Source organism: Pseudopipra pipra, chromosome 16 (assembly GCF_036250125.1).
Source record: "Pseudopipra pipra isolate bDixPip1 chromosome 16, bDixPip1.hap1, whole genome shotgun sequence".
Lineage (NCBI taxonomy): Eukaryota > Metazoa > Chordata > Aves > Passeriformes > Pipridae > Pseudopipra > Pseudopipra pipra.
Window position 1 is genome coordinate 12,205,757 of NC_087564.1, and position 13,742 is coordinate 12,219,498.

At 51.4% G+C, this 13,742-nt stretch overlaps 2 long non-coding RNA genes across 2 annotated transcripts; one reads left to right on the forward strand and one right to left on the reverse strand.

Moving 5' to 3' along the window:
* Positions 1-4,765: 4,765 nt before the first annotated feature.
* On the reverse strand, positions 4,766-5,531 carry LOC135423184 (uncharacterized). The gene is made up of 2 exons (XR_010434735.1): positions 5,359-5,531; positions 4,766-5,049 (listed from the first exon to the last, which is right to left on the reverse strand). It is a non-coding gene; the product is annotated as an uncharacterized LOC135423184 (long non-coding RNA).
* Positions 5,305-6,459, forward strand: LOC135423185 (uncharacterized). The gene is made up of 2 exons (XR_010434736.1): positions 5,305-5,882; positions 5,987-6,459. It is a non-coding gene; the product is annotated as an uncharacterized LOC135423185 (long non-coding RNA).
* Positions 6,460-13,742: the final 7,283 nt, after the last annotated feature.

The following is a 13,742-nucleotide window of genomic DNA, read 5'->3' on the forward strand; positions in this document are numbered from 1 at the left end:
TCCTGTCCTCCATCCATGCGGCTGGGCAGGTGGGCGATGGGCTGTGGCTGATGCTGAGCCCCAAAGAGCCTTTTGTCACTTAGAGATTTCGCAGGAGAGGAGGTTGAGCCGCACGGGGGGGGGTGGGGAGAGGGGCAGGAAAGAGGTGCCTGGGAGAGTTCTGAAACACTCAGTCTCAGCAGGCTCCTGTAGGTGTTTTTCTAATATAAAAAGCCTCTGGAGTTCAGTGCTGACCCTGTAACCCAGAGCCCTCATCTTTGCTGTGCCCACGTCCAGCTCACTTCTATCCCGGGGGACCAGTGTCCCAGCCACAGAGTGGCACTGTGACCTCCTGCTCTCACACTGTTGAGTGAGCGAATGGGCATCAGTCTGGGGAGGAAAGACTGGCCTTGGTCAGCCTGCCTGGGCACCTCATCGTGCTGGAAGGAGGGTTGGCACGGTCAGAGTCACATGTCCAACATCATCTGCCTTGTCACACTGCCCAGGGAGGCTCAGCTTGGGAAGGCTGGGAGCTTCTGATGGGAGAGGCCTTGGGGAGACTGAAAAAGTCACTCTTCTGTCACCTCCCCAGGCCACCATGCTGGGCTCCCAAGGCCTGAGTATAGCTTAGGGGCTAGTTTGGGGATGTCCTTCCCATAGCAGAGAGTTAGAGCCCTCAAAACAGCTGCTATGTTCATTGTCTATGCTGCCAATCAAGGCATTTGGTGGACAACACCCTGGCCAAGGATGCTGCAGAAAAGATTTATGACATGATGTTTTAAGGCTATAACCAGAGCTGAACTTAGCAGTTTCCTGGTTTCTTAGGAGGAATCTCCCTCTAGTACAAGAGAGGTTTCCACTCCTGGGGATGCTGAAAAGGTCTGAAGCACAATCCTGGAGTGGGACCTCAGCACCACACACAATGTACCACAGGCAAATCTTGCCTCTGGTTTGTTCCTTTCATGTGTGACATCTGCCTGTGGTGTCTGGAGGGTACACGGGGCACCACATCCATCTGCATTAGAGAACAACCTCCTTACTTACCCTCCTCTGAAGAGGGAGTTGAGCTTCCTGATTTATCCATATCTGGGCTTACAATCTCTAACAAAACAGCTCTGGGCCCTCTCCTCAGCAGCTGTGACATAATTATTGTTACCAGAGATTTAAGTAAACCTTCCCTCCCTTTGCTGTCCAAGGACTACAGCACTTTCTCGTCACTTCTCCCTGTGCTGGAGCAGGATCCCTGAGATAGCCCCTTCTAAATTTCTGCTCTGGGACTGAGAACCTGAGTTCCTTCACTTGGATCCTTCCCCTTCCTTGGAGGACTTCACACTGGCGCTGCTTCTTTTCTCACCAGCCTCTTAGAACCATAACCCATCCTTGGTGATGTTGGATGTTATGCAATGATTTTTAGACACCACATTACTGTGGTATCCTCAGGAGGAGGCAGAGGTGTATCAGCTTACACTGGCTCCTCTAGGTTTTCTCCTGATCCTGGCCCCCGACACCCACCTGTGCTGCTGCTCCTCTGGGTCTATGGAGGTGGAAGAAAAGCTGAACTCAATAGAGTCAGATGGCCCTCCATCATCCCTTGTCTTCTGTGGAAACTGTATCTTCCACCAGCCCTTTGCCAAGAGTAAAGAAAAACTATAAAATCTGTGACTTTGCCCACATTCTCCTCAGCCCTCCAGGTCTCTGAGCTTCCAGGACAGCTGTAAGTTATTCCAGGAGAGCCTATATCCTCCCATCCTGCTGGATTTTCCTACCTTGGCTCCACCACGTCCCAAAGGGAGGACAACACTAGCACAGATCTTCCTCTGGAAGCCTGTTTACTAGAAGATGGGGAGTAATTTTCCAGATGTGCTGGAGGGAAGTTGCTTTATCCAGGGACCTGCCCATCATGTGTTTGTATTCCCGCTAAGACATCTTTTCCTCGCACGGAGGATGCGTGTGTTCGGCATAAGCCTGGACCTGCTCCCAAGCCTGGACCTGCTCCCAAACCTGGACCTGCTCCCAAACACCTCAGCCAGGGCCGTGTCCGACAGGCTGCAGGCTCGTGTGCGCCGTGGCAGCTCAGCCTGGGGAGAGACCAACCAGCCCCACCACCACATCCCCACCTGCTGCATGGATGTTTCCACCCATCTGAGAACATCCCTCCCCATCCAGGGACACAGCAACAGGTCACGTCCCCTCCACAGCCAGCCATCCTGGATGGCAGCCAACCAAGCAGCATCTCCCACCTGCCTGTCCCATCATCTCCAGAAATGCTCGTGATTTCCCACCAAACTCAACGTGCTCAATCACATGGAGGTGCAGAGAGCTGCCTCACAGCCTGGCAGGGGAATTGCTTGTCCCGGAATAAGTAGCAAGGAGCCAGCTTGGTTTGGAGAACTGAGAATAATAAAGGGAAACACAATGAGCTGAAGTGCAGTAGGAAGTGAGTGGCCGGGTGCTAAAGACAACAGGGGAAAGTCAATGGCAAACAGCTGTGGTGCAGATGCTGAGCAGAACTGAAAGCCTCTGCTCTGTGGGCAGACCGTGACGAACCAGCAGACGCAGCCTGGGATGAGCAAATCGGTTTATCACTAAGGGAGAAGGTCATTTGTCACCTTAGGCAAAACCAGTGTGCCACAAATGGGAAACTGCAAATTCTCCATGACATTGCACTGTAGCACAGGGAAACCACAGACGATGCCGAGGAGAGCGGCCAGGACACTGGAGGAGGAAGCACTGGGCAGGAAGAGAAAGGTCTTGGTCCAACTACGTCTCGTGTTTAGGTTTGAGCAAGTAAACATTCACATTCATGTTCAAGTGCTTTAATGTTTTATTGGGCCAGGATTTTAGAAGTGATGAAAAGTCTGTATTAATGCAGAGCAGAGGCTCAGCTGAGAGAACAGGGAGGAACCAATCAGTCAGCACGAGAGGGCTGGAGATAAGGGATCAGTCAGTGACTGGTTTATATCAGTGAGGCTTCACCGGGGTTACGCAGCTCCTCAGCATGAGGAGCCAGAAGTGGTTCTGCGTGGACTAAATGCAGTATCTGTGCTAAATCAGGCGTTTTAATGGGATCGGGGAGGGGCGAGTGATGATTTCTTTGAGAAGAAGAGACACTGCAGTCTCCTTGGCCTTGTCAGTGCTCTAGATGTCATCCTGTCCCAGGATGGGCAGGGTCATGCAGCAGCCAGGCTCTGTCTGTGTTGGATGGCACTGGACATCCTCAGATGGGACACCTGGCAATATGAGCTGGTGCTGCAGCAGAGACTGAGGACCAATCTCCCTTCCTGTGTCTTTGGGAAGCATTTAACATCCCTGCAAATTCCTAAGTGCAAAAGATAGCAGGACACAAGTTAACATCTCCCACTTTTTGTGAGAGGCTGAAGGTGCTTCGTGCCCAGGACCAGCTCTGTCTGGCCATGCCAAAGGGTGCATGGGAGTGAATGGAGACAGTCTAGGATTCCCTCTGCATTTTCACCCTTGTCACTGAATTTTTGAGGTTGTTGCTACTCCCCCGGCACGGAGCAATGGAGGTCGAGATGGCTTCCTTGTGTTGCCTCCTCCTTGCACATCCAAGGCACAAAACCAGATCTGTATGTGGTGCACCAGTTACTGCTGCCGATTCTCTGCTGGTACGTGTGTGTGTGTGTGTGTGTGTGTGTGTGTGTGTGTGTGTGTGTGTGTGTGCCTCACCCTCTCCACCTCCATGCACGGGCACAGGGATGCTTGCCAAGGGCACAGGGCTTCCATCCATACTTGCTCTTTTGTGGACATCTGAGTAGGGAAGAGAAGGCGCCGGGAAGCAGATGTTGGCAGAGCCTCCTCGTTAGAGATCGGTCCCTCCGGACCACGGGCAGGTCGGGAGCGCCGGTGCCTCCCGGCATTGTCCCACTGCTCCGGTGCCGTGCCGTGCCGCGGGTTCCCACAGCTGCCCCACAATGGAGGCACAACAGGCTCCTCTGGGGACAAAACCTAATCTGAGAGATACCGAGGCTGAGAAAGCTCTTCCTAAAAAAGACACAGTCAAAAGCTCTCGGATGCCCTGTGTCCACGGACACCCGATATGCCCGCCTGCGGTATGATTACCTGCAGGCAGGCTTTGTCCGCCCTGGCTCCCCTGAATGTCACACTTGTTCCCAAATACCAGCAGGGAACAATGTGGGGGCAATGCAAGGAAAAGCCTCCTCTGTCCCTCCCAGTCTGAAAGTAAATATCAAATGCCAATGCTAAAGGGGAGGGAGGGGATGGTGAGAGAGGAGACAAAAAGGAAAAAGCCTGGGGTTGAGAAATGTCTCAGTGAAACTGGGTCATGGCTATAGGATGACAGGCAGAGAAGGATCCCTGTTCTCAGGGAGGGTGAGCAGACCCCTCTGCCCAGCAGCTCCTTGCTGCTGGTGGCCTTGCAAGCAGGCAGGGCTGGAGGGTGCCAAGGAGAAGGGGAAACATGCAGTCATCTCTGCCTGACTCTCCAGCTACCTGATCTGATATTTCACATCAAGTGAAGTGCTTGGATACTACCCATAAAATCCTTTCTGGGCTCTGAGAAAGGCAGCCATGATGAGATCCAGCAGAGACTGAAGGGCAGTGGGTGCTGGTGGGGTTCACTTCACTCTGCCACACTCAGACCCTTCTCCTGCCAATGCCACCATGGCAAGACACCATCTTCATGGGGACAAAGAAACTCCATAGGGTCTCCTGCAGGGTCTCCCAAGTCTGCCCAACCTGAGGACCCTTCACATCACACATGGATCTAATCACCTGTTCCCCATGGACTGCCCAGACATGAGCTGGAAACAATCTGATTTTCCATTCTTATCTTCTCTCCCTGCTGCTGGTGAAGTCAAGTCCTCTTCAGCCCCCTCTTTCCTGTAGGCCACACACGGATTCTTCCTCTCTCAGCCAGTCCCTTTGTCCCTTATAGTGAATGTGTGTCCAGCTGAATGTGCTGCTGAGCCAGTGGGCTGGTCACTGGTTCTCCTGTGTCCTGTCCCAGATGGGGAGATGGCCCTCCTAGCATTCTCAAGGTCCCTGGAGCTTGAGCAGCACAGGCAGGAGTCAGGCTTTATCAAAGACTTTCTGGAAATGCAAATAAACATTGTCACGGATGCGGTCACTGTTAGCTGTGCATCCTCTTCAAGCAGCCACAGAATATCCCCATTCTCTTCCCTGCCTGAGAGTGGAAGGGAAAATCAGCTAAGAATGCATGTTTATGTCAGCATGGCTATCCTTGACCCCGGCAGCCCAGGAACACTGGTCCCAGCAGCAGGTCCATCCAGGGAAATGGGGCAGGAAAAGGAGTTTTTCTATGAATTCAAGCTCTGACCAAAGTCGCTGATGTTAGAGGTGGTTTTTGTCAGGCTTTGGTGCGACCTTTTAACAACTCACTGGGAACATGGGAGAAGGCAGAGCAACAGGAGCAGAGGGCAGATGAGCTAGAGAAACAAATCTGTCTAAGCACAAGGGACTGTAAGGCTTCAGGATCCCTCCTTCTAAAGGCAACTGAAAAGAACAGTCATATTTCAAAGAAACCGGAGAAGTTACTCAATACTTTGTAGGATCCTAATGGGAGATCCTTTGTGACATCCTGGGAGCAAAGCTGGAATCATGCCATACTGTCTCCTTGGAGCAGGGTGGATTGGTAGAATGGATCATAATGGGAAGTCCCCTGGTTTTAACAGTGACCCACTGAACAAACCATAGCATAGACAACTGCTGAAACTGCATTTTGGAGGCACACAGAGGTTCATGCTTAGAAGAGTTGATGGGAGACTTCCTGCAAGGAGAAGACAACCCAAGGAACAACCCCATCTATTGCCAGATGGCCACACAGGGAGTGTGACCTTGTCTCACAAGATGACAAGATTTATTCTGCTCCTTTTGATAGGACATTGATTAAGGCTTCCATGCTTGTAAGGGCACTGGGGGTTCAAAGGGCTGAGGGGACAACACAGAGTAATGAAAGTCAAGATTGCCTTGGCTTCAACCAGAGATTTATGGATGCTGTTAGTCTTAGAAAAAGATTGTTATGAATGTCCAACTGCTTGTGAACAGACCAGAAAGGCAGAATCCATCAAAACCACCAAACTGAGCTGAACTCAAAACAAGCCTCGAGACCCCTGGCATATCAGGAACCCAAACAAACCGTGCTGCCAGTGCTGTCGGGGCCGTGGGTCAGCTGGCTGTGCTCCCAGCAGTGTGCCTCGCAGTCCAGAGGGGATGAGCTCACCACGCAGGGAGCCTGGAGACCAAACCCGAGCGGGAGGGCAGTCTGTCTGTCTCACACTCGCTCTGACAGCGAGACAGGGCCAGTCATACACTCATTCAAGAAAAATGGCTGGTTTGAGCGGATGCAGCCGCTCGTTCCTCATGCTCCTTGGGTGATGGCCTCAGCAAGGGCAGCTCAGCGGGGCTTTGCCGACAGAGCCGCATCGTTCTGAAAGTGCTCTCTTGGAAATAAAGATCAGCTGCAGGTGCTGTGAAGTGGGATTTGCAGCTAAGGAGCCTTTGATGGACTGAACTCACCACCACTGGGCAATTTTAAGCCAATATCGGGCTGGTAATCCCTTGCCACCTGCACATCTAAGGCAGGAGGATCAGCAGGGACATGAATGTTCTACGGACTCAGTGCCTCCGGGAAGCCTTCCTGCACTATTTTTGCAGCGCTGACCTCATGGCTCCTATCAGCCTGCCCTTTTCCAGCTTCCTCTCCCTGATATCTGGCTTTTGCTCCATATTTCCTTGTGCATTGAGCAATCACCTTAAGCCTCTCTCCACATTTCTAGGATTCTTGTTTATCTCCCTGCATGGTGCAGGGCTCTGACGGGGCCCTGCCTTCCTGTCCTGCCTGCCCAGTTCCTCTGTTTACCCATAACTCAAATTGTATTTGTTTGATTTTTTGTTTTTTAATGTAGAACAACAACTCAGTACTAGGAAAGATGTTTTCTTCTCTCCTTTCTACTCATTCCTCCACGGTCCCAGCCATTTTCTCCAGGTCTCACCACCTGCAGGGATCTTTTCTTCTGACCTCTCCATAGGCAGTGTATAAAATTTCTGCTGCGAACAGAAATTCCCAGCTTGGGGGAGCCTCGAGTTGCCCAGAGTCTCTAACTTGTCCCATATTGGCCACTATTGTTTGCAGGGAAGTAAAAACTTCGATCCCAATGGGACATAAAGGGGAAATGAAAATCATTTTGCCACCCCCACCTCCCTGCGCTCCCCCACTGACCCCTCTCCCCTCCGTGATCCCACACTCTTCCCTCACAAAGCAAATTCTTCCTGGATTATATTTTAATATCTGCAAAGCCTCAAGTTTGAAAGAAAAACAAATGTGAAACCAGCTCATGTGAAAAACAGAGAAATGGCCTCTGTCACTCCTGAGAGCCAGTACAGGAGCCACATGAGCGGGTCAGGGTGAGCAGAGCTGACACAGGCACTCTGTTAGACCAGGGACTGAGACTTCAGCAGCTTAAACCAAAAAGAGATGGGACTGTCGTGCAGTGCAAGGGGAGAGCACAACGACAGCCATCTTGGGAGCTTAGTCTGTCTTTCTCCACGCATTTCTGATTCATACCCCTGGGCATTTATAGTACAGGATCCTGGTAAAAGTGATGAGGTGGCATTGCGGGGTCCCAAGGCTTGGGACAGAGCACCTGCAGGAGTGCAGTCCTGCCTCCTGAAGAAAACCCCTCTGCAGCAGCATCCCACCATGCAGAGGCTGGGATCGAGCTGGACACAAATTCTTGCTGTTCCCTGAGCTCTTCTCTTCTGCATTTGACCCAGTCTGGGGAAATGACAGCTTGTCTGTGCATGGCTCCTGCTGAGGGAAGCTCCAGCCCTCGCTGGCCACTGCTCCAGCAGCCCCTGCAAAGCCCCAGTGTGTTTTTCTGTTCTGCAAAGGGATGGGGTTATTACGAAAGGGAAGCAAGGTGAGAGATAACGATAGAATATGGTTTCCTCTTCCCTCTCAGCTGCCAGTTTGACTGCAGCCCAGGTCGGTAGTGGAGGATGCCGTGCTGCTGGGTGCCTGTCCAGCGGTGTGTGCTGGCTCCCAGCCCACTTCCTATGGGGCAGGTGGCTGCATCCCCTCCGTGGGCTTGGCACGCTCCCTGCACCCTCTTCCAGATGAGCAGCCAGCAACCAGCTTATTCCAGAATAAAAGTCATGTCATTCTGACTGTAAAAAACAGGGTAACTATTTAATTATGTCCTTCCTCCACTGAGTGGGCAACCCCTGTGCAGGATGCTATTCCTAGATGGAGATTGCAGTTAATTCCCTAACTGGGCAACACTTGAAATAAACCCAAAAGAAATTTTCTTGGCCACATCCTTAGACAGGGACCTTCAAGCTCAGGGAATGGGGGACAAAGGGGACCCTGAGGGGACAAAGGACAGTGGCTGTTCTGCAGCAGCGAGAGGAGCAGTCGGTCTGCCGAGGACGTCGAGTCCCTTCCAAGAGTACAAAATGCATCATCTCCACCCTTCCTGATGGAAACCTTAATGAGCCATGGGGAACAGGAATAAGGAGTTTCCTCATTTTTGCTCCCAGATTTTGATGATGATCACTGGCCTAAACTTTCTCCCAGTGGTATGCAGAGGTACTGCACAGTTCTCCAACACAGTTTCCCAGCCTACAGAACACTTGCTTGCTTCTTGGCTCGTCTTGTTACAGCAGGATAACAGGCAACACAGTCTGTCCATGAGTCCCAGGGTACCTCAAAAACTGGGACAGCTGCTCCCAGAGCACACAGTGCAGGGATAAAATGGATTATTTTCTCCTCTTCCAGACAGGAGAATTAAATTTCAATATTTTTACTCTCCTTTGTGTAAATAATACCAGCTCTGAAGAAAGGCTTTTGACCTCTCTGGGTGCTGTGAGCATCATTCCACATCTCTTGGCTGTGGAGTTCCTACTGGGCTCTGTGTGTGGGAAGGCACAGGGGACTGGGATGGGGACATTGGGTTGCAGTGCACATGGCCAGCATGTCCTAATGTTACCTGGGCTTTCCAGGCACCCTGCTCATACACACATGACTGCAGCTTCAAAGGAACTCACTGAGAGACCAGAGCTGGGTATCCTGATGTGATGTTCCAGCACATGTATGGAGCTGGAAACATGCATGGGTGGGGTGGCATGTGGTGGGAGGTTAGTCCCAGACTAAACATCATCTGAGGGTTTGTCTGTGACCGAGTGATCTGAGGAGAATTGTTCTCAACTCTCTTATTGCCACATGGATTTGTTCTGGCTTGTCTATGTTTTAGGGTTTTAAATATTCTCTTCCCAAAGGGATCATCTGTTCTTGGTTAGCTACCATGAGGCCACCCCTTGGCACTGGTGGATTTCAATGGCTAGAAGGACATAAAAGACTCTTAGCTCCCCAAAGGCTTTTAAAAACCACAATTTTAATGAAGTTTAAGAATTGGATCTGAATGCTTCTAAACAACATGATCCTGGAGCAGCTGTGCTGAAACCTATTCATGTTGGAAAACCGTTGCTGCATGTGCCAATATTGAAAGAGCAAATATTGACTTACAACTATTGCATTTGCATCTATGAAGAATTCTCTCTCTCTTGTTTTAGTATCAGTGCTTTTCACCTGCAGCCTTTCGTCTGAATAAATTGCTGTTGTAAATTCCAGTGTTCGTTCACATCCTTGTCCTCAGGGTATGGGTGTGCTCTTATGGCTTTCATGGAAACACAAAGAGAAGATCATCCTTTTTATACTGGGACAGGGAACTGCAGATTTTCTGGAGAATTTTTGAAGTTTGGGTTTCCTGCTTTTAGTGGTTTACTTATCCGCTCATGGTTGAGCTCTGTGTGGCAAATTCCTCCTTCATCTGCATTTGGGCAAAGCTGACACCTCAGTTTTGGGAGGGGGAGTCCAAGCACATACCTTACCTGTGGGGCAGCTGGAAGAAAACACTTCCAGCCACAGATGTCTCACCTTCTCTGCCCACACAGGAGTGACAGCCCAGCAGCAGAGCTCCTGGGGCTGCTCTGCAGCCAGTGGAGGCTGGAGCCAGGTTCACTTGGAGATTTGTGCTTTGAACTGTGTGACAATCTTTTCACACTGATCTGAAATGATTGTGCTGAGGGCCCAGACCCACCAGGGTACAGCTTATAATACTGCTTATAAGGCCAAGAGCTGTTCTGACACAGAGGCCACCAAGCAATTAAACTTGCCAAGTGCAAATTGCATTGCAGTGACCCTAAAAGCACCTGTTGGGGGAATGAGGGCTGGTACAGGCTTGTGAGAGGGGAAGACTGGTGGCTTCTTGCTGGTGCTGTCACCAAAGGAAGATGTGTAGATGGGCAGTGGAGGAATCCCCAGCTGTATGCATGGCTCCAGGAGTCACAGATCAGCTCCATCAGGGTCCAGCCAGATGCTGTACTACAGAGCCAGAATATATTAAGTGGCTTTCCCTGCCTAAGGAGCTGCATGGCATGGATGAAGGCTTCCCAGATGATGCTGTAGAGCAAGCAGAGCTCTGTAAGGTGGATGGGGAGAAAGCAAAGGAATTGTTAATATTAAACCCTGTGCACCCACCCCTGTTTACAGCATGGGGGTGGACATCACCTGCAGCACAGCGATGGGGTGAGAGGCAGCAGAGATGCTGTGCTGCTCCTTGGGGGAGAAGACAGTGGCACCCCTTAGCAAACCATTCTCCCTCAGAGGGGAGGTGCTGGGGCCCTGCAGTGTTTCTGGGTCGCTGCAGTCTCAGAGGAGCTATTCAAGGGGAAAAACACATGCACATTCCTGAGCACAATGGAGCCCAGCGCCAGACGATGCTCTGGTCCAGGCGCATCCTCGGAGGATGAAGCTTTACAGGAATACCTGAAAGAGGAAGACTATAGTTAAACTTCCAGTTCCCCTAGAAGGTGGAAGACAATAAGCAGCCATCAAAAGGCATTTCCTGCCCATCTATTGTTTCCCTCTCTGAGTCCTGATCATGGTTTGCACATGGTCTGCAAGTGGACAGATTTTCTAATTATAGCACCAGGTGAAGAGCTGCGCACACATGTTGTGTTCATGAGCAGCTGGATGAAGGTGTTTCTTGCAAATATTTGTTGCTGGCTGCATTTCTCCACCTCACAGCTGGTCTCACCAGCCTCAACAGCCGTCCCAGTCTCCTGCTCCTATCCCGGGTGTCTGCACAGCTTCAATCCTGCTGGAGGCTGGTGTGGAGCAGGGATTGTTCCCTCACCCATCAGAGCACACGTAGCACGTCTCCTCTCCAGGTTAGGGCACCCGACCTGTCCTCCATCTCTGCCTGTCTTTATCTCATCCCATTTCCTGGCCCCAGCTTTTCTGTCCTAATTAAATGTTAAAAACACGTGGGATCCAGGCCAGGCACGAATGGTTTCAGCAAAGCAATTAGCCCTACGTGAGCGCGGAACAATTAGCGCTGCTCTCTGGAATTCGGCCATTGTGCGGCTCATTGTATATTTTTGCCTTAAAAGGGGGCCACTGTGTTGGGAGGAGAGCAAGGGCCCCGGTTCGCAGAGCTGGGCTGACATTTGCACTATGTTAGTCATGCTACATGTCAACATTTTTGTGAGCTTTCCAGAAACAGAAATTCTAATGGGATGTTTTAATCCCATCTTCACCCCCGCACGTCCCCCCCCCCCCCCCCCCCCCCGCCTTTCCCCCTTTCAGCTCCCACCTCCCTCCTCCTCCTCCCGCCTCGCAGAGCACTAATACCATCCTCTCTCAGCTTCAGCTCCCGGAAACCAGGCAAAGCCAGAGCAGTGAAATTCCTATTTAAACTAGCATCACATGAAAAATGAACTGTTGCTTCTAATCCCTTTTGCAGGGGGAATGAGAGTGGAACAAACAATTTCCCAGGGGTGCAGTGGGGAAGGGGCTTTTGGGACACACCGAGGCAAGTTGGGGGAAGCTGTGTGTGAATAATGACTCACTCTTCTACCTTTGAAAAACCACTCAGCAGCTTAATCGGGACTCTCCAGGGTCAAGGAAGAATCCAAGAAGCTGTGGGGGCCCAGAGGGAAGTCAAATTTCCCAGGGGCAACCAACTTTTTGAAACAGCCTTGGCAGGAGTGTTGCAGGGCCAGGGTGACATGTATTTGATCTGGTTCAGATGCAGTGAGTGTTAACTGTGGGACCTATCACTGGTCCAGGGCCAGCTGCAGGCACTGAGATACTCAGGTCTGCACAGGGAGTTAAAATGCATCCCTGATCCTCTCCACATCTCTCTCTCCCCAGGAGGTTCTGGACACCTGGACTTGTAGGTAGCTGTGGGCAGGAAAAGAGTGGCCAATGTCCCATCATGGAGTGGAGACTGACCACTGCATCAGACATGGACCTTAAAGAAGGAAATTTAGGCAATTATTAAGGCAGGTGAAAAATTAGGGAATTATTAAGACTGGAAAGGAGCCCCAGAGGCAAGAAGGAACCCTGGGCTTGTCTCAGTCCTCTGATGCAGCACCAGGGCTGTCCCCAGCACAGAAAGTCCAAGCACTGCTCTTTCTCGTGGCTGCTGGCACAGCTGGGCACAGCTGGGCTCTACCCTAAACTGGGCTGCTGTGCAGTGTTTCAGGGCCTGACCTCACGTGCTCCTGCTTTCTGCTTTCCTTGGTTCTTCCCTTCTCTCCCTTTGCACAGGACCCACAGCAGTGGCTGCCAAACACAGTGCAGGGTTTGGCTGGGATGAGCTCTGGGAGCAGCCTGCCTGCCTGCCTTTGGTTGCTGTTCCCTATACTCCAGTTCTGCTGTTGCTGGAGACTGGATATTGGGTTCACTGGGCCTTTGTCCAGTTTAGTCCAACCCAGTATGAGATTTGATTCCTGCCTCCTGCTTGGGGTAATCGTTAAATGCTTCCCCTGACATCAGCTTCTGGCTCCTCTTCAGAAAGGCATTGGGGAGAGGGACAGCTCACAATGGGAACATGAAGAAATTTGGGGCCAGAAAGAATGAGAGGCCAAAAATTAAAGGCCAGGAGCTGCAAGCTCTGCTGACCACACCTCTGGAAGGAGCTTGGGACAGGCTGTCCATCATCTGCAGCAAAGTGTGACCTCCGCTTGTTGTGCTCTGGCCTGGCCTGTACAGACAGACACATACAGACTGACACGTACAGACTCCATGCACAGCCCATAAGGGAGTCCCCCAAACAGGCAGCAGCCCAGGGGACAGGGACCATGGGGGTTCTGCCAACGTCACCTCTTGGGAAATTGAGGTGAGATGAACAGTCAGTAGAAGCCACACTCATCTCTGTCTGTCAGTCCAACTAACTGAGCACTGCTGAAGCTCTGGCTCTGCAATCACTCATGCAATGCAGGGTTACAAGACATTTAAACTCTGCTTAATTAATTGCTGTCTTTTACCACCCCAAGTCCTCTCTGCCAGTTAGTCTAAGCAGTGTGTGAGAGCAAGTCTCCGGCCCAGGACAGCTCTAAAGCTCCCTAGTTTTCTCTCAGGGTCAACACCAAATGAGAGACCTGCAGTCAGAGACAGCCACATCCAGTCCAGCATCCCAGGCATCCAGCTCAACATTCCTGTTTGGCAGCAGTGCCCCCCCCCCTCCATGGCCCAGCAGGTGTACCCATGAAGAGGAGGTCGTCCTGCCCACCAGCCCAGGGATTCTGGGGTGGGAAAGCCAGGTCTGGGAGGACAGTCTTCATCTGCCCCATGAGCTCCTGTTGGAAGGAGAGAGATGCACAGGCTGCAGGAAAGTGGGGTTATATCCAGCTGGTTTTGCTAGTTCGGGCTCAGTTTCCCTCATGTTTTTACCTTCATTCCATGGTTTTAACATCAT